This window comes from Erithacus rubecula (genome assembly GCF_903797595.1).
Source record: "Erithacus rubecula genome assembly, chromosome: 6".
NCBI classification, from domain to species: domain Eukaryota; kingdom Metazoa; phylum Chordata; class Aves; order Passeriformes; family Muscicapidae; genus Erithacus; species Erithacus rubecula.
Window position 1 is genome coordinate 5,283,250 of NC_136688.1, and position 18,125 is coordinate 5,301,374.

An 18,125-nucleotide genomic window follows, 5' to 3' on the forward strand; every position below is an offset into this window, starting at 1 on the left:
CTGACTGTAGAGAGAGCTCTCTAGTGAAATATGATTGTTGCTGTATGTATGATGTTTGTGGACAGTTTACTATGAATAAGAATAAACTCTGTAGTAGAATCTGATGATTAGTAGTATTTATAACTTTTTCAGGTGGATTAAATAAGCTTTACCTTGGTAGTCATGTACTTAGATAGACAAACATAGCAGAGGCATTAAGGATGAAACTGATCTGAACCTGGCTGACACATACCGTGACAGTGCCATCCTATTTTTGTCCAGCTCTTCCTCCAGGGTCTGTAAAGTGACCTTCTCTCCATAATTTAGGATGCATACTAGTTTGAACAAACACAGCAATGATTCTCACTGGCATAGGGCTAATCAGGGTAAGTTTGAGTCAAAACAGTATTGTCCTCCCAGCAAATAAATGTATCGTTAGTAAAGTTAGCAGCTGGCCTTGAAGATTGTACAAATTGCTCTGTTCTGGGTGACAGCATTAAGGCTGGAAATGTCAAATCTTCTTTTGGGGAACATATTTAGCCTGTTTGTGAATATATCTCTGTGTGTGCATATAACTTACAAGCACAGATGTGCACACACACATAAAGAAAGCTCAGATTCGTGAGATCTAGGATATAGGGTTGTTTTTTGTTTCCTTAGTATTCATTTGGCTTCTTTATAAATGAATACTCTGCTGTTCCTGACTGTATTGTCTCTGTATAACCTGAGCTGAGTTTTTCCATGCAACACAAGGTCCCTGTCACTCCTTGATGCCTCTGGCTTGGAGCAAAGCTGGAACATAGCAGCAAGGGGCACATGTCCCTCCTGTTCCCAGCTGCTGCCCCTGTTACCCAGGCCTCTGGCTCTTTGTTTGCTGGGAAGTGTTTGATTGCTGGTTTGGGGTAAAGGAGAAGAATGTTAGCAAGACACCAAGGCTTTCAGTCAAGGGAAGACAGAAGATGAGGAAGTTGGACAAATTAATCATATTCTGTAGCTCAGTCTTGATACAACCAGAATTAGCCCTTAACAATGCCTTGCTTAATGTCTGTTATTTTCCACTCTTCCCCAAATAGCAGTCTTGTCACCCTGCAGGATATCAGCCACAATCTTAAGGACTTGACAATTCAGATTTTTGTCTCAGTTCTAGGTGATGTATTTGTGCAGTGAGACACTTGACTGCATTAGGGACATCTCTAGAAACTTGAGCATCTTTAGGATGTGATATCCTGCAGCCAGAATGTGGTGAGTCAGCACCAAGGATAGCAGAAGTTCAGTTACTTCCTCCTCTTCACTGCAACTTCAGCATGTCACTACATACAGTTCCCTCCTGTTGAGTAACTTCTGATGTCAGTTCTTTTTTTAATATTTATTCAGTTAGAAACTGTCTGTAATTTTGGATTGCTTATGAGGCTTCTTTTCTTAATATCATCATACTGGGAGATCTGTAGGAATGGTAAAGATGTAGGCTTTGGCATAATGCCTTAACTCTCAAGGTTTGTTATGATGTTAGGAGAGCTGCACCCCCTTGAAGTCAGAGTACTGTAAGGAAAGATTATATGGAAAAATAGGACAGATTATCTTCACAACTGCCAAAACCAGTGACAGAATGGAGTCTTCAAAAATATCTGCCATATAAGGAATAGTTTTGGAGCTCTTTTGGATTGTTCCTGGATAATTTATCACCTAATCCTGTGTGAAAAAAGGAGAGAGACTGGGCTTCACTTCAATTCCTGTGCATAGAGGGGTAAATTAATGGCAGTTTGCTTTGTGTTGTGGGAGGTAAGTCAGATTTATCATGTTTTTGTTTATTGTTTTTTGTTAATTGGCATTTCTGCTGTGATCTGGCATTTCTTACACTCCAAAATAAGTTGTTAACCTTTATTTTAAAAGTAAAGAAAAAAATCTCCAAAATCCCCTGCTCCATGTTGTAAATGATACATTTTTTAAAAGACTCCTATTTCTGCTCCCTCTTCCCTTGTTGATGTTCCTGGGCAAAGCTGTTTGTTTTGATAGTTTAGTGCTGCTGTTAGTGGATTTCTCTCCAGGAAAACTGCAGACACAGGGATTTTGCTCTTCTTAGGCAGGTAGGAACACACCAAGCCACATGCTGCCTGCTCCAGGAGGGCTGGATTGCAGCCACTGGTGCTCAGGGGTGAGTCCAGAATGGGGACAGCTCTGATCTGGTGTTCTCAAAGCTCAAGGCAGGGCTTGCTTCATCATGGGAACTTATGCACAGTGATAAGAGAACCAAAGAGAGGAAGAATAAGGAGGAGCCCAGACTGTTACCTAAAATGACTTTAGCTGTTCAGTTGTTAAAATTGCAGGAACAAAATACACCATGAAAAATGAGATTACACTATTAAACTGTGTTGGCCACTTGGGATCTTCTCTGCATCTCTGCAGATAGGCTTGAAATTTATTTGTGAATTTATTTGTGAACTTCAAGGAGGCCAAACAAGGGTGTGTCCCTGGTGTGGAAGCCTATTCTCTGTATGCTCATTTTGGACTTCAGATACTCATTATGTTTCAATGTGGAACAGCTACAGCTGTGTCCTCTCCCATGCTTTTAGTTTTTAAACTGGAGCTGCAGTACACTTTAAGTTATGGGTTCCATGCAATTTTCATGAAGAACCCTGTCAACAAAAATGATGAAGATTTAACTCAGTGTTGCCTTTCACTCTGTCCTGCAAGTGTATGGAGGGGAAAGCAGGGGGAGATGAGAATTGCCTCCAAGTCAGCTGGAATAAGCAAGATGTCCTTGAACTGACAAAAGCTCAACATCTGAGAGACAGCACACAATGGAAATAATGAAATATCCCAAGTTAATGCTTGTAGGGCATTAGCAAAGTGTGTCTGCTCTGTAATTGTGTTCAGTCTTGCCACTGATTTTTTTTAATGTGAACCTGAATATTTTAGCTGTGTCTGAGACTTAGCAGCATTTCCTGCTTTTCCACACATCTCCCTCTTGGGAGGTTAGTAGCCACAGCATATTGGTCATCACCATTTGACTGGGACTTGCCTTTTCTCTCTTGTGCTGCACTTTCTTGTGCAGCTTCAGTTGTGTTCATCCAGCAGGTTAATGGTCCAAGAACCCAGTGCAAGCTTCTAGAGGAACCTCCAAGACTTTTACAGATCTCAAGTAATTAGATGACTGCATGTTACTGTATCCACAAAACCAAATAGATCTCCTTAATTGGAGATAATGTCTTTGACTGGATGAGAATAACAAGAACAGAACTTGTAATGACACTAATATTGCAAGGACCTCCCTGTTTACAAGCTGCATTTGGCTTTCTTTATTCTTTCATTATGTCATTTTTTTCCCAGAAGTGACTAACAGGTCTATGAATCCCTCAGGTTTTGGTTATCAGAGTTAGTAATAGGCAATGAAGGTCCCTAATTTCAGAGGGCAGGAGGGATTTATCCTAAAGCTGTAATCCTTCACTGAGTCTCACCAGGAATAACTTATTACTCTTTTAAATGCTCATCTAACTGTGGCTGCATCTAATCCTGAACTCAAAGGAGGCATTTGTTTGTGGGGTCAACACAATCTTTCCTCTCCATCACACTTCCTCATGGAGATGGATTTATTTATTAAGCATTTGTAACATCCTGTATTCTTAATTCAATTTTCTGTGTTTAGTTATGTTATTTTTGTTTTCAAAGAGACTAGTGAAGATAAAGAGATTTGTTCTTTCATACATTGTATGTTTTGCACTCTCAGTGTGGTTTTCTTACTGGTATGAATACACAGGACAACAGTTTATCTTCTCTACTGTTCCACTTAGCTTCATGGACTAATGTAATTTGGCATTAAGGTAGTATCTTACATGGTCCATAAAGAGATAACATGATTTTGAATCCCTCTTTTCTGGTTTTCATTTTGGAATGATATTTGTTTTTGCAAACAATTAGTTGCCAACTTTAGTTCCAGTACTTGTATAAAAGTTAAGTGCACTTTGGGTACTTCAGTTTAAAGTCTAACTTTTCCTAGCTCAAATTTAAAAGTTTATACCAAAGCAAAAATATGTCCCTCATTATCTTTTCCTGTCTGTGGGCTTCATTATGTGTGTAGGTAAGGTGTTCCAGAGTATTGTAGAATTGTTTTTTGTCTTGATTCACAGATTAAATTTTTCATTTATTGACCTTGTATGTAAGGAAATACTTTCCTTAAATTCCTTAATATCCAAAGTCAAACTCAGACCTGTCTAAAATGGGAATAAAAAAGGTTGCAAACAAGATTGACAAAAGGATCAACGAGTGTGGAGGTCACAGAACCCAGATCTTAGTTTTGTAAATGTTCTTCTGCACTGCCAAAAGGGAAAAGCAGGAGCATGATTGTTTTTTATTGAATTTCTCCTTCTTTTTTGATAACTGATTCTGACACACATTCAAATTGAAGCTCTCTGTCTCAACCTCATGGCAGAACAAAGGCCAGCAGAAGTAATTACTAAATTCTTGAGATTCAAGTATTGGAGAAATGGCCAGAGTTAGCAAGGGCAGTACATTTAATCACTTGCAAAGGTTATAGGTGCATTTGCTTCTCTGATTGGAAGGCTGGAATTCAGTTCAGAGTGGTGCAGGATGTGACCTTGTCAAACTCAGTGCAGGTTACTGAGAGGTGTGTGAGGGTGTGGGGTCTTCCAGCTCTGCTCAGAAGGAAGTGTGAGACTGTGAACAGCCCATCTGCCTCTAAGAGTCAAGAGAAGGTTGAGCCTAAGATGAAATGGATGTGTTCAAGTAAAAATCAGCCTGGAAAAGGGAAAGATGATTGTGTTTTACCTTTCCTTATGGTAATATTTGAGGGTAATTGCTTTAGCTAAATTCTTCTGATATAAAGGACAAAAGATCTCTCAATTTGAGGGGATTTGGGTAGGAAACAAATGGGAATGGTGATGGAGGAGTATGGATTGAAGCATTAGGACATCTAGTGTCTCTAAGATTAGGTCATCTAGTGTCTCTAAAGGCTGATGTTGGTATCAGCCTTTAGTAGTCTCCTCTCTGCTCAGTTGCAACTATAATTCCTGGTTTTCATTTTTCTCTGCTGGTCATGTCAAATTTCCCTTGTCCTTGAAGAAAAAGGAGCAATTTCTTAAATGCCTAGCCATTTTTTTTCTTCCTTCTTTGTAAAGGTTGTTATTGCCCATAAACTCTTTCCAGCAGCTGCTGGCTTGTATGCATGGTGCCTTGCTAGATGGCTGTAAATTTTTTACAAGACCTAGAGCTAAAAAAGTGTAAATAACTATTCACACAGCAGGACTCTTCAAAGATTCTCTGCTAACCTCTGACTTCAGATATTGGGGTTTTTTCCCCCACTCTCAGCTTTATAATTTATATTTTGTGTATTTGCTTTCAACTTTTGCTTGGAGACCCTCACATTTTCCCTCTAGAAATGTGATCCATCTAGGATTCCTAGTCCTAAAGGAGCTATAATTGCCTGGTATTTAGAATTATGGTTGCTTGCCCAATTCAACCAACCCTACTTTCTCTGGTATTTTTCCTTTCCTTCCTCTGTCTCTTCAGATTTGCTATCATCAAGAGTTTTTCAAATATATTCACATTTCAGGCTTAAATAAAAACTTAGATTAGCTACCATTTAATTAAGATAACATCATCAGGATAATTAATTTCCTAAGATGGAACAACTAAGCCCTTGTGATTTACAGCCTGTGCCTTGTGATTTTTTTGTTCTGCACTGGAAATTCATGCAGGAGTGACATTAGCTTTGAGAGGGCAAGCTGCAAAATGCTGAGTTTGGTCACAGTGCCACCCCAGCCTGGCTCACTGGGGGAGATGTGGGGCTGGCTGAGGCTGGAGCCATAGCTGGGGGGAAACTTGGCTGCATGGGAACAGTGCTTTTCTGGAGCTGCTCTAAGCTCTGACCTAAAGACTCATAAATATTGTTATTTTCCACTCTGGTTGTTGGGGGAAGTAAAAAAGAAAAAGGACCATATATTTCATATATTTTAGCTGTGTTGCTCCCTAAGCTCCTAAAATGCTCTTTGGATGGCTCCATTTTGAGTTCAGTGAGGTAACCTATGCAGGAAAAAGCAGAACAACTTTGTATGCATTCCACAGAGATTTGCTCCTGGCAACCTTTGAAACAACTTATTAAAAGAAATATTTCTGCACTTGTAACTAATTCTGTAGGAAACAGACTTTGGTTAGCAAATGTGTTCTTATGAGGACAAGCTGATTCATGCTTTTCCTTCTACTTCCTAATCTATGTAGATGAATATTACTCTTATCCTTCCCATGCAGATATTTTTGAAGTATTTCATAGTAAAATAATATTTTTTCAAAAGTATCAGTAAATTGATTCAGTGGCTCGAAAATTAATATTTTATTCTTGAATAAAATGTTGCATAAGGAAATGAAAAATCAAGACCCATGATAAATATAGTGGTTAAGGATGGCCAACTGGAAGTTTCTGTATTTTAGATCCAAAATATACATTAGCTGTAGGAGAAATGGTTAGACAGATGGATGTTTAGTGAATGTGGATTGGATTTTTTTCTGGAGTTCTTGATTTAGCAGATGTACAGATGAAGTCTGTAAGATAATAGTGCTGAGCCAAGGCAAAGTTGCTGAGTACAGTGCTTTTTTTTTTTTTTAAACTTATGACTCATGGGTGAATATAAACTAGAACTATGTTTAATACTAATATGAAATTAAAATGATGGCTTTCATGGCAGACACTGGAAGCACATCTTCGGATAATCTTAAACCAGGCTTTTCTTTCCTCCTGAATGTTCTATGATCCTTCAAACAGTAAAATTTTGCAGTGAAGGGAACTTTAGAAGAAACAAAATTTTGACATGCTTGACATAATCAACAACTTTGTACATTTGCTCTGTTTGGCACCTCATGCCCAGTTCTTACCAGTTCTGCAGGATTCAGTGCCACTTATTCCCCTTGGCTTGCCTTTCCAAATCCTCAGCATGTTCCTGTCTTTCCACTGGGCAGAAGCCTCCCTGCTTGGGTGCTGTGCAAATACTTTGTCCCTGCAATGCCACGAGGGACAGTGGCTGCACCAGGGTGGCCTTGTTTGCCCTGCCCCTGTGTGCCCAGGGGCTTGTGAAGGGCTCCAGGCTGAGCACAGGGTGCTGCTCTGTCTGCTGCTCAGCTCTGCTGGCTCTGGGTCACCCTGATGCTGCTGAGTGCTCATCCCTGCAGGAATGGAGTAGTGGGAGCCCGTCCCAACAGCTCAGCTAAGGCCAGGCCAGGATTGGAACCCACTGCTGCTCTGCAGCTTTTTCAGCATGGTCCATCCTCCTAGAACTTGCTGGGCTTCTTAGATAATCTTGATGCATTCCAGAATGTGCTGCCCCATCGGTGCCTTTGAGGAGGAGGTGAGGTCTGTGATGTTAGCAGAGCCCTGCCAGTGCAGTCAGCATAATGGCTTTATTGAAGTCATTCAGGTGCCTGAGCACAACTCTTTCCAAGCAGATATAGACAGACTTCAAGGACAAGGTACGAGCATATCCTGAGCCCTTGCAATCAGTGACTTGAGCTGGTAACTACTAAACTGCAAGTTAGGGAGTTTTGTTTGTTTTTTATTATGTTTCTTGGCTTGTTGTTGCTGTTTTATTTTTTTTTCTTTCTTTTTTTTTTTTTTTGCAGCACAAGGCTGCAACTCCTCCTCCTTTCCCCCCCACTCTGAGTCCTGTGAGAGGAGTTTGGAGGAACGGATGCCTGCTTGCAGTCCCTGCAAAAGGCAGCAGTGGAAAGGCTTCAGCTAGGAGCACCTCGGGCTGTGTTTGTGCCTGGTGGCTTTGGCATTAGCCAGGAGCAGGGAATGTGTAAAGTGCCACAGTTTGCTTCACACCGAGGGCTGCTTCTGAGGCAGGGAGGTAGAAAGAGCTTTCCATGAAGATGCTTCCTCGGGCTAAACAAATGCTATCCTGTGTACTTCCCAGCTGAGGCTTAAAATAGAGATAATAAATTGATACATGTTGTGTTTTGTTTTTGAGCCGGTCTTCGGTCTGCAGATTGGCTTTTAAGTATCTTGTTGCTATGGAGAAAGAACGACTCTCTCTATGCAGTGGGTGAGGAGAGCAGCACTCCTCACAGCATGGTGCTGTGCTGCCTCTTCATCCTGCAGCTTTTTTTCCCAAGGAAATACTGCTGTAACTGGGATGCTGCTGTTTGATCTTGTCTGTTCTTGTGATTGATTTCCTCCCCCCTTTTCCTTGTGCCCTTTATGAATGTGCTTTCACCAGCTCTTGATTTTTATCTCCTCCGCCTTTTTACTCAACGAGTGCTCCCTTCACTTCCAAATGAAAATTAGACTGTGAGCAAAGACTTACCTTATCTCTCCCAGATACTTTTCTGTATTTGTGGTCAGTGGGAGATACCAGGTTTGCAGTGGGTACAGAAAAATGCTTTGCTACCAACACATCTGTTTCTCTTCATTATTTTTTGTGGAAGTAAAAAAGCACTCTGGCTCTACACACACAGCAGTGGCAAGGGGTGTTTCTGGAGGCTGCAGCAGCATTGTGCATCTGCAGATGACTCCTTAGAGCAGCAGAGTCTCGACAGACAGGCATGTCAAGAGCTGAACATGTCTGGCCTTGGTGTAGCTTTGCTGTGTGTTGTTTCCCTCCCTTACCTTGGGCTCTGTGCCCAGGCAGTGCAGGCTGCAATGCAGTTTGCTCACAGGTCATCTCTGCCATGATGAGATGATGTCTGTGCAGGCAGAGAGGCCAGGCTGAGGCCAGGCAGGGAATACAAATGCACAGCCCCATGTACCCCTGTCCTTGGAGCATCAGCCCTGGAGCTGCACCTCCGGGTGCATTTCTGACTCTCTTACTGAGAGCTTTTGTTTTTGTGCTTTCCCTCCCCTGCTGCTAACCAGGGAGCCACTTAGGAAAATAAGCATGGTATTTGTAATTGGAAATACACAAATGAGCAGGGAAAACTTGGAAGGAACCAGAGGAAATGCTGTCAAGGCAAATTCACCTCCTTTGCTGCTGGTTGCTTGATATCTAGAGACTGTTCCAGTTATTTTGAAAGGGCTCAGCTCCCACTGGGACTCTGAAGTGAACAGGCCATTTTTTCAAGGCCATCTGCTGAGCTTCTGGGTGCTGCTCTTTTCTGGGAACCTCTGTAAAAATCTTGTTGTCTACTTGTTTTGTCAATGAGAATGCCATGTGCATACCAGATTGACCCATTTTTTTATCTTGGTTTCCCTTTAATTTGCTATATTAAATTGAATCTGTCTCCATTGTCTGAATTATCTCAGATCCCCTGCGGTGGAAGGAAGGCTGCTCATCTCCTGCTGCTGCTCTGAGCTGGTACTACATTGATAAGCTGCTTGTTGCTCACAGCCAGTCCTGTGTGTGTCTCTTCAGCCAGGGAGGTCTGAGTGTGTGGATGCTCTGTCTCTAATCTTGCAGTGTCCGTGGTTGTCTGTCTACCCTTGTCTGTCCACCCTACCCCTTGGGTTTGGCAGGCTCTGATAGCATTTCTTTGTGTAGCCCAGAAAGCAGTTCCAAGAACAAGGCTGAATTCACCTTGGGGGAATGCAGCAGTGCGTGGAGGGCAGGCCAGTGCTGGAGGCAGTGACAGATCTTGAGTCAAAGGGCTGCCCTTCTGGAGAAACATGACCCAATTCCTCTGGTGGGCTCCACCTGGCCTGAGCCCCTTGGCAACCCAGCTCTTGTGCCAGTGTGAAGTGCAGTGGCTTTCTTGCTGTATTAACAAGGGAGTGGATTCTTAATCACTAATTAGCTATTCCACCATTAATCAATGTACTGAAGAACAGAATGTTGAGAACATAAGGTAAGACAGTGTCTGGTATTCCTATCAGTGGCCCTTTAGGTGCAGCCCAAAGAGAAATACAATAGGTTGGGACTGCTTGAAGTGTTTGTTATCATGGTCATCTTGGGAGCTGAGAGCTCAGTGCTCAAAGTGGGTAATTAGGCAGAACAATCTCAAAGGCTTTTCCAGGATTCTCTACTTGTGTCTCCATGCCGACACTTCTGTTGCTGGGCTACTTCTTTTGGGAAACAAGCTTCTTGTTACTGAAACAATTGCATTCAGTGATACCTCCATGAGAATAGTGCTCTACCGTGCTCTATGAGGCTGGAAAGGGAGAAGGGAAGAAGGGGACTTCAAAATTCAGCTTTCAAATAGTAGTTGCTAGAAAAGGAACTCCATGCCTAGAAAAATTTTCATTCTGTTTATGAGCAGATTTAAGTGTTTCAGAACCAGCCTTAGAAAAAAAATGCATATGTTTACATAGCATAAAAATAATTGGTATATTTCTGTAGAAACAGAAATCTTCTTATCTGCCGAAGGGAATTACGAAATGCAAATGCTACATCATCACCATCTCTGCTGGCAAGATCAATCCAAGCATGAAGCTGGAGGTTGTCAGGATCTCTTGTTCCTGGGAAACAAATTGACACAATAAGATTAAACCTAAAACCTCACAAATAACAGAGATGTGAGTAATTTCTGGTTTCTTTTAAGGCAAACAAGATGTACTAAGGAGTGATGGTTTGATATGTCCGTATTCTGATTTCAACCTATACTTAGATGTTGTGTATATGTAGGATTGAGTAGGCTATCCCTTTTGTGCTTGTTCCTTTTCCTGTTGGAGGTGACAGAAATGTTTCCTACTGTGTTTTGCAGGTCACAGTCCCAAGTCCTTCACTGGGACTGTTATGATAATATAGTGATAGGTTGGACATGAAGTTTTTTTTTTAATCTCAGTATCAGAGCTTAAGCAGTATGGTCATGAAGGGCTCAGTGTGTTGTTTAAGACCTTGGAAATGGATGAGATACCAAGGCCAGAGCTCCCCACTCACATGTGCTTAGGCCAGTTAAGCTGTGGAAAGCAAACTGCATCCTACCATGTGGCAGAGTTTTGGATTGCTCCTCAGTAGGAGCCCAGGAGACAATCCTTTCAGCCTTTCAAAATGGTTCCCTGGTCCTGTTTAACTCACTGAACCATTAGGCATTTCACTGAATGAAGGACAAATGGCTTATTTTGACAAGGACTGTAATCTTTATTTCAGTGGGGTTTTTTTATCCTCTCAACATATCTTGCAAACACATGCAATAAGAGACATTTGCACACTTGCAAGTTTTGAAAATTGCAATTATTTAGCAAGCTTATCCAATGTCAGCTGCAGCAGTTCCATCATCAGTGTGAAGCCTGTAGCTGGGAGAAAGAAGAGGAGGAAAAGACCTTGAAGGATTTCATTTAGAGGTTCTGTGCTGGTACATTTTAAGGCCATAACCTGATGGCTCAGCAGCCAGCAAGGCTCAGTCCCTCACTCTGTGGTCTCTGTGTCAGCAGGGTGTTTAATATGACAGTGCTTTTTGTGATACGAGCTGCTGACTTCTGGGACTACCAAACAGATGGTGACTACGTGAGAACACATGTAAGTGGCTGACACTGTAGATCTTATTTTCCCCAGATGTCACACTGCTCAGGATGCAGTATTTAAGGCTGGAGTCAGCACAAAGGGTCCTATCATCAAGAAAGAAAGGAAAAATAACCACCCCCCAAACCCAAACACATTGAGGCCTTGTGGTTCTGATGTCCTGAGCTATAGGGAGCTTGTGAAATCTCCCAGTTTGGACAGGTCAGCCAAATTTTAGAGAAGGCAAAAAATAACTGCTGTGTGGAGTCAAGTAGTATGGTACTACTGCAAAACTCAAGCTGTAAATAAATGTGAATCTGTGTAAAAAGAGGACTTGGAAAAAAAAAAATGAGGACCAAGGGGCCCAATGTATATAAGTAAAATAATTTGCTATTTCTTACATCTCCCAGTAAGAACAAAGGAAATGACAGTAGAGTGTCTCCTCACGACTGTTTGAAAGCTGCACCGTAGTGTTGGATTCCTCTTTGGCAGTCTTTTCTTACTCAAGTGACTGAAATGTGTCAAATTCCAATAGACAGAAACAGAACCTGATTTCAGAGTGTGGTGTCAACCTTTTTCTGAGCTGGGTCTCAAACGTCAGCCTTCTGACGTTTGTTCTTATATCAGCATATCTGCAGCTTGTGCAAGCTTAAATATTGAAGTGTAATGTCTGTGCCTGATTCATAGCAACCCTTCAGTGCCCAGTGAGAAAGCCAGTCTGTCTCATTCACATGGTTTACGTTTTACTCCATCTGCAGAAAGTAGCTTTATGTGTGCTTTTTAAAGTAAAGGAAAAAAAAGAGCTGAAAATCCAGCCCTTTTTGAAAATTACACTATTTTGGAGCTGGCTAGTGTTTAGGATTTTTTGCAGAGTGACTTTGAGTTTCTTAGCAAAAAATGAGGATTGTTGTCCAGAAAGAAGTGTGAAAAGAAAAACAATATCCCACAAGTTTGGGAAAATGGAACATTTGGTGGAAATGAGCAAACCTTTATCTGCTTCAGAGTACCCAGCTGCATCCAGCAGTCTCTCTGGGTACTGTGCCTGGTGCAAAGTGTAAGATAGCAGTGCAGAAATTTCAAGGCATGAGCGTAGTTGTGGTATTAGGTGCTCAAGCAGAGAGGTTAAGCAGACAATCTCTGGAGGTCCAGACTAAATTATTCCTTGTCCTTAAGCTGTTCATGCCTGGGATTCATGAAAGTTCTGAACAATATGCTGTGTTTAAATACAGACGTGGAAAAAAGGAGAGTAGTGAGGCCACACTGGCTTTTATGCAATAAAAGTGATATGAGTTAGCTAAAATGTCACAACTAAAAGGAACCTTCATGAGGAAGGGAGGCTGGGGGCACTGTACTCCAAATGTCACTATATCATTCTCACTTTCCCGTAAGCTGTTTGTGTCCAAAATTTTGGAGAGACAGATGCCTTGGTGGAAGGACATTTGGAAATAGTTTGGTAGCCAGTGGAGATGCCCAGGCAGCAGCTAAACCCTTTAAAAGTAGCAGGAATGAAGCACTGTCATATTGACTGACCTTCTGAGCCAAGGGGAACTGCTGTACTGCTGAGATCCTGGTTTTTATTGCTGAAGGGGTAAATGAGCATACTTATTTAGCAAAATGCTCAGAATTTTGGTTGTATATTACACTGCTGATGAAACTGGATAATGATTTTATCCAGGTAATTTGTGTGTGGCTAGAGAAGGGACAATGTGTGTGTACCTTATGTGAGCCTTTCCAGACAGAGTGTGATTGTCCTGACATGCTGTCCTTGGGTTATCTCCTAAGAGAAGGTGATTAAATAATGCTGGAGCTGTGTGACAAGAGTTTTTTTAATGTGAGTAAATATCATCTGTTTAGCTGTAAGCAAATAAATCTTTTAAAATATCACAATGGATACCTTAGGGGAAGAAAAAATATAGCTACTGCGTAATGCTGACACAGTGGGATCCTGGTTTGGGAGAGGGCTGTGCCTCAGTTATTATGTCTTCATGTTAATTACAAAGCCAGGAAAAGGAAATGGGAGTGTTGTGGTGGAAATCAGTGTATTCCAGGTTTAATTTAAAAATAACCAGCACCTTAAAAATCTTGTACAGGAGATCAGGAGATCAGTGTCAAGGTTTTTTAGAAAACTTCAGTCCTGAATATAACAGTGGATAGAGAGACTGCCATATTCTTGAAAGTGCTGGTATGTTCTGGGAGCAGAGTGTGGAAAATCACCCCTACTCGATATCTCTGAAGCTGAAACCAGATAAGTCTGGCCTCTTTAAAGCACATATTGTTCCTGCTGTCACTCATATCTCTTCTGACATTGGCACTTCTAATATTCTGATTCAAGATCTCAGTGCAGTAAAGATTTATGGTTGGTAGGTCTGAGAGTTTGTTTTCTTCCAGTATTACTTGTCTGAATGGACCCCTGGAATCCTTCTACTAGGAGTACTGAAACAGAGGAATATTCTGTGCATGAATGGAAATTAATTAAAATTTTAAAATAATTTATAATGTATGACTCTTGTAGTGGTTTCAACTGGGACAGTGAATTTTCTTCTAGTAGCTGGTGAAGTGCTGTGTTTCGGATTTTGGATGAGAAAAATGTTGATAACACACTGATGATTTAGTTGTTTTGAGTAGGCTGGCAGAGGGGGCACAAGGAGCTGGGAGGGGACATGGCCAGGATAGCCAACCCAAACTGGCCACAGGGGTGTTCCATACCATATGGCATCACTCTGAGCCAAAACTTGGGAGAGGAGATGCTGCTGCTTTGGGGGCTGGCTGGGCATCAGTGCTGAGCACGTGCATTGTGCATCCCTGGTTTTGTATTCTTCTATCATTTGATTATCTTCTACCATATGATTATTATCATTCTTTCCTCCTTTTTTTGTCCTGTCAAGCTGTCTTTATCTCAACCCACGAGTGTTACCTTTTTCTATTGTGCTTCCCCATCCCACTGGGGGGCAGTGAGGGAATGGCTGTGAAGTGTTTCACTGCCTGCTGAGTTAAACCACAACTACATTAAAAAAAAAAAACAAAAACAAACAACAAAAAGCTGCACCTGTTTGTTCACAGTATGGATTTCTTGTCTTTTCAGCTTTGCTGTTTTCTGATCCAGAATACAGAGCTTGTTAACTATTTATTACCGTACTGGTAGTCTTAACGTTGTACTTAGTTATTTATAAAGAATGATTTAATGGATTAGTAGTAGCACTAACCAACTCTTGCTTATTGATTTCCCAGTATAATAAAAAATAAGTGAACTGACATAGTTAACTATACAGATAATTACTGGCTGCATGTTTGGAGCCAGATGCTCTCTATGATAATAGTGAAATAAGTGGAGTTTTGCCAGCAAATAACTTGGCCTGTTTTCTATTTGGCTGCCTGGAAATGCATTTTTACTTTGTAAGCCCCAGTGTTTTGAAAGATCAGTCTGCAGGTATGTCATGGTTAGATGGAAGCTATAATTTCTAGGAAATAGCAGATGTTTAGGGTGTCTGGTGAGTGACAACACTGGCACTGGGCTAATTGTCACATTCTCCATGGGCATATCCCTGGTTGATAATCTTAACCAGTAATAATCAAAGACCTGGTTTGTTGAGTTGGTATGGTTGGTTTTTTTTTTTGAAGGGGGAGGCATGGCATATTGATTAATAAATTACAAAGCACTTTCCTACATGCACAAGATTGTAATTTGGGAAGCTGGTATCTATTGCTGTGTGGAATAATAATTTTAAGTAGCTGAACTAGAAAAGTGCATCTTGACATTCTGTTTGTGCATAAATTCATTCTTAATATTGTAGGGCATAGTTGGATGCAGGGAGCATTAAAAGATCTTGACAGTATGTAAACCAGGATTCTGGTGTCCAACAGGAGGTGAAATTCACTTTATTCTAATCATTGATTAAAATTTTATTAGCAGCCTTTAAAAATATTGGTGGGGATGAGCAACCTAAACATGTGCCTTCCTGTTTCCATAGCAACACATCATTTTCATCCTTTCCAGGCTGCCTGGATTGCATTGTGTACTGCAAGAGTATTAGATTCAGTAGACCTATATTAACAGCTCAGTATTTTCCTTAAACCTTGCTGTTATTTTGCTTTGGATGATGATTAAAATAAGAAAAGTAGTTGTGATTATTGTGCTTTTTTAGAGAAATAAATCATGGCAGCAGAGCAGGAAATAAGAACTGGCAACTGGGGAAAAGTGTTTTGGTCCCATTCCTTGACTGCAAAACTGGCAATTCCATACAAATCCACTTTGTCCATAAGGTCAAGGTTTTTTGCAGACCTAGTTCCCAGTCTGGTGGCAATTGTCAAAATCTTTGCAAGTGTTTTCGATTCATATTGTTGAAGCAGTTGAAGAGAACTGAAGCAATGTAGTAAAGGTTAAGCTATAAATGGTGGCCATTAGCAAGGATCAATTTTCCAGCACTGTGGATCATGGCCCTGGAAGCACATTCAGAGGTGGCATTTTCAAGCTCGACGTAAGCGATTTGGTAACTTTCCAGGATATCTGAGGCAATTTCAGACTGCAGCATATTCATATTTTGCTGTGAGCTTGAAACTGTTCTGTTGGATTTGGAATGTCAAACTTGTCTATCAAGTCACAGAACTCTTAAGACTGGGACAAAGCATCTCAGTATCATTTTCACACAATCCTCAGCTGCTGTGAGCACAGGAAAACCCTTTAAAATGCATATCCTTTGGATAGAGAAATACCTTTTAGAAAGATGTGTCTTTTGTCTTGCCTGTAAGAGATGAATAATTCAGTATATCCCTATGCAAATGTTTGTTACTCTATGAAAAAATGTGTGCACCTTATTCTTCTTCTCCATCTATGTAGTGTCAGTTTCCCAGTGATGAATCTTTGTCAAATACAGCAATGTGCTACAGTGTTTTCTGAGCTGATTGCAAGTGTATCTTCTGTTTTGGCATTGTGGAGGCTTAAATCACTGTTGAAACTGTGAATTTTAAAAAGCTATTTTAACATCACACTATACAGTAAAAGAAGGAAATTACCACGAGGAAATATTTATGCAATGCATGGAGATGCAGATCACCACAATATTTTCCTTTGGCCTTTAGGATGTTTAATTATCTGTTTTTCTCTAATTGTATGAATTTTTCCACGGGGTGTTGTGATGCTGTCAATAAAAATAGAGAGCGTTCATGGTAGTTGTCGCTATAGTTACACAGTGCAGCTCTTAGCCTCCTGCACACAAAGTAAACCTCCTGCAATCCCCTGAAATCCTTTATTGGCAGAGAAAGATTGAAAGAGACACTGCTGGAGAGCAGGTACTGAGCAGATTCTCTGTTGCACTGAGAGCCTTGCTGTCTTCACGCAGAGGTCTGCAGAAATGTGTGGATGAGGACAGAAGGGAGAGGGGACAAAACACATCTTTGTAGGGGGAAAGAGGTGCTGGAAACAGAAAATGGAAGGTAAGAAATAAGTGCCAAAATGAATTAAAAATAATCTCAGTTTGTAGATGATATTTGCTCTGTGAAAAGGAGTAAGTTGCCTTTTACAGCCCCGTGAGTGGTAGCCCTCCACAGAGGCAGTAATGTCACCTCACAGGATGCTGCTGCTCTCCTGACTCTGGAATTCAGTGCTTAACTTCATCCTCAGGGTCTGCACAACACAAATGTGGAAATCAGCACTGACTCCTAGCAATAGCTTTTGTCTCAATAGACCCCATATGCAGTCAGGAGCCCTTAAATGGCTTTTATCATGGCTTCTCTGTACTTAACTGAGTTCTGCTTTCACTCTGTATTATTTTCTTTCCTCTGTCTTGAGTGGCCATTAATTTAAGAATGTTGTATGAAATACTGCTGTAAATCATGAACTTTTAAAAATATTCCCTGGGACAGTCAAATGTCCCTGGACTGTAGGTGGGGGGAAAAAAAGCACTGAGGAACATTTTCCCAGGAAATTGCTCTTTAAAAGCAGGCCTATATAAGTCAGCTTTGCTTTAATGATTCCTTCCTTAAGTTCTTTTCATAACTGAATAAAGTAATATGGGTTTATTTCATATCAGTCACCATGTGAGAAAGGATAATAAAGTGCATGATGTCTCATGTTAAATTTAGCTGTTCATTTTTTCAAGTGTATTCTAAATACACAGGTAAACCAAGTAACACCTTCTCTTCAGGGGTTTTATTAACTTCTTTCTCAAGTTCCAGATTTACAGAGCACCATGAATCTAAACCCATGGATGACTAAATACCATAGAGATTTTTAGAGTTTTTTCATTATTTATTTTCATTACACAACATCCGTGGACTCAAGGTGAGGTCAGACCATGCAGTAGACCCTTGGCCTAAAGAGATAAACTAAAATAGCTAAAGTAGTTAAAATGAGATGGGAAAGTATAGAAAGAGCACAGTGAGTAGCCTTTAGCCTGTAATGCAGCACTCAGAGGTTCAGTCCCCTGCTGTCTGCTGCTTCTTGTGATGGTTTCTGCCCATTTGTCAGAGGGAAGGTCTGACCAGATCCCTTCAGAACTCAGGAAGGAGGATTATAGTTCTGCTTTGTGCAGGGTAATTCTCCCCCTATAATGAGGCAGTCTAGAGTCACATGGCTAAAAGGAGCAAAGCATTAGTAACAGAAACAGATTGCTGGAAATGAAGGAATTAGTCATGACTCAGGGTTTTGCTTTCAGTTGCACTCAAACTTTTTTTGTCATGGCTTCTTTTTTCATTTCAAGGATAAGCAATTGGTCCCCTTTGCCTTTCCCATCAAGGCTTGCCTTTGCTTCTTAAATCCTGTTAAGACCTGTGCTG

At 41.0% G+C, this 18,125-nt stretch overlaps 1 protein-coding gene across 8 annotated transcripts in view; it reads left to right on the forward strand.

Annotated features, from left to right (window-relative positions):
* Positions 1-18,125, forward strand: part of SERGEF (secretion regulating guanine nucleotide exchange factor) — a 137,599-nt gene that overhangs the window by 103,963 nt on the left and 15,511 nt on the right. The gene's annotated exons all lie outside the window — the stretch shown is intronic.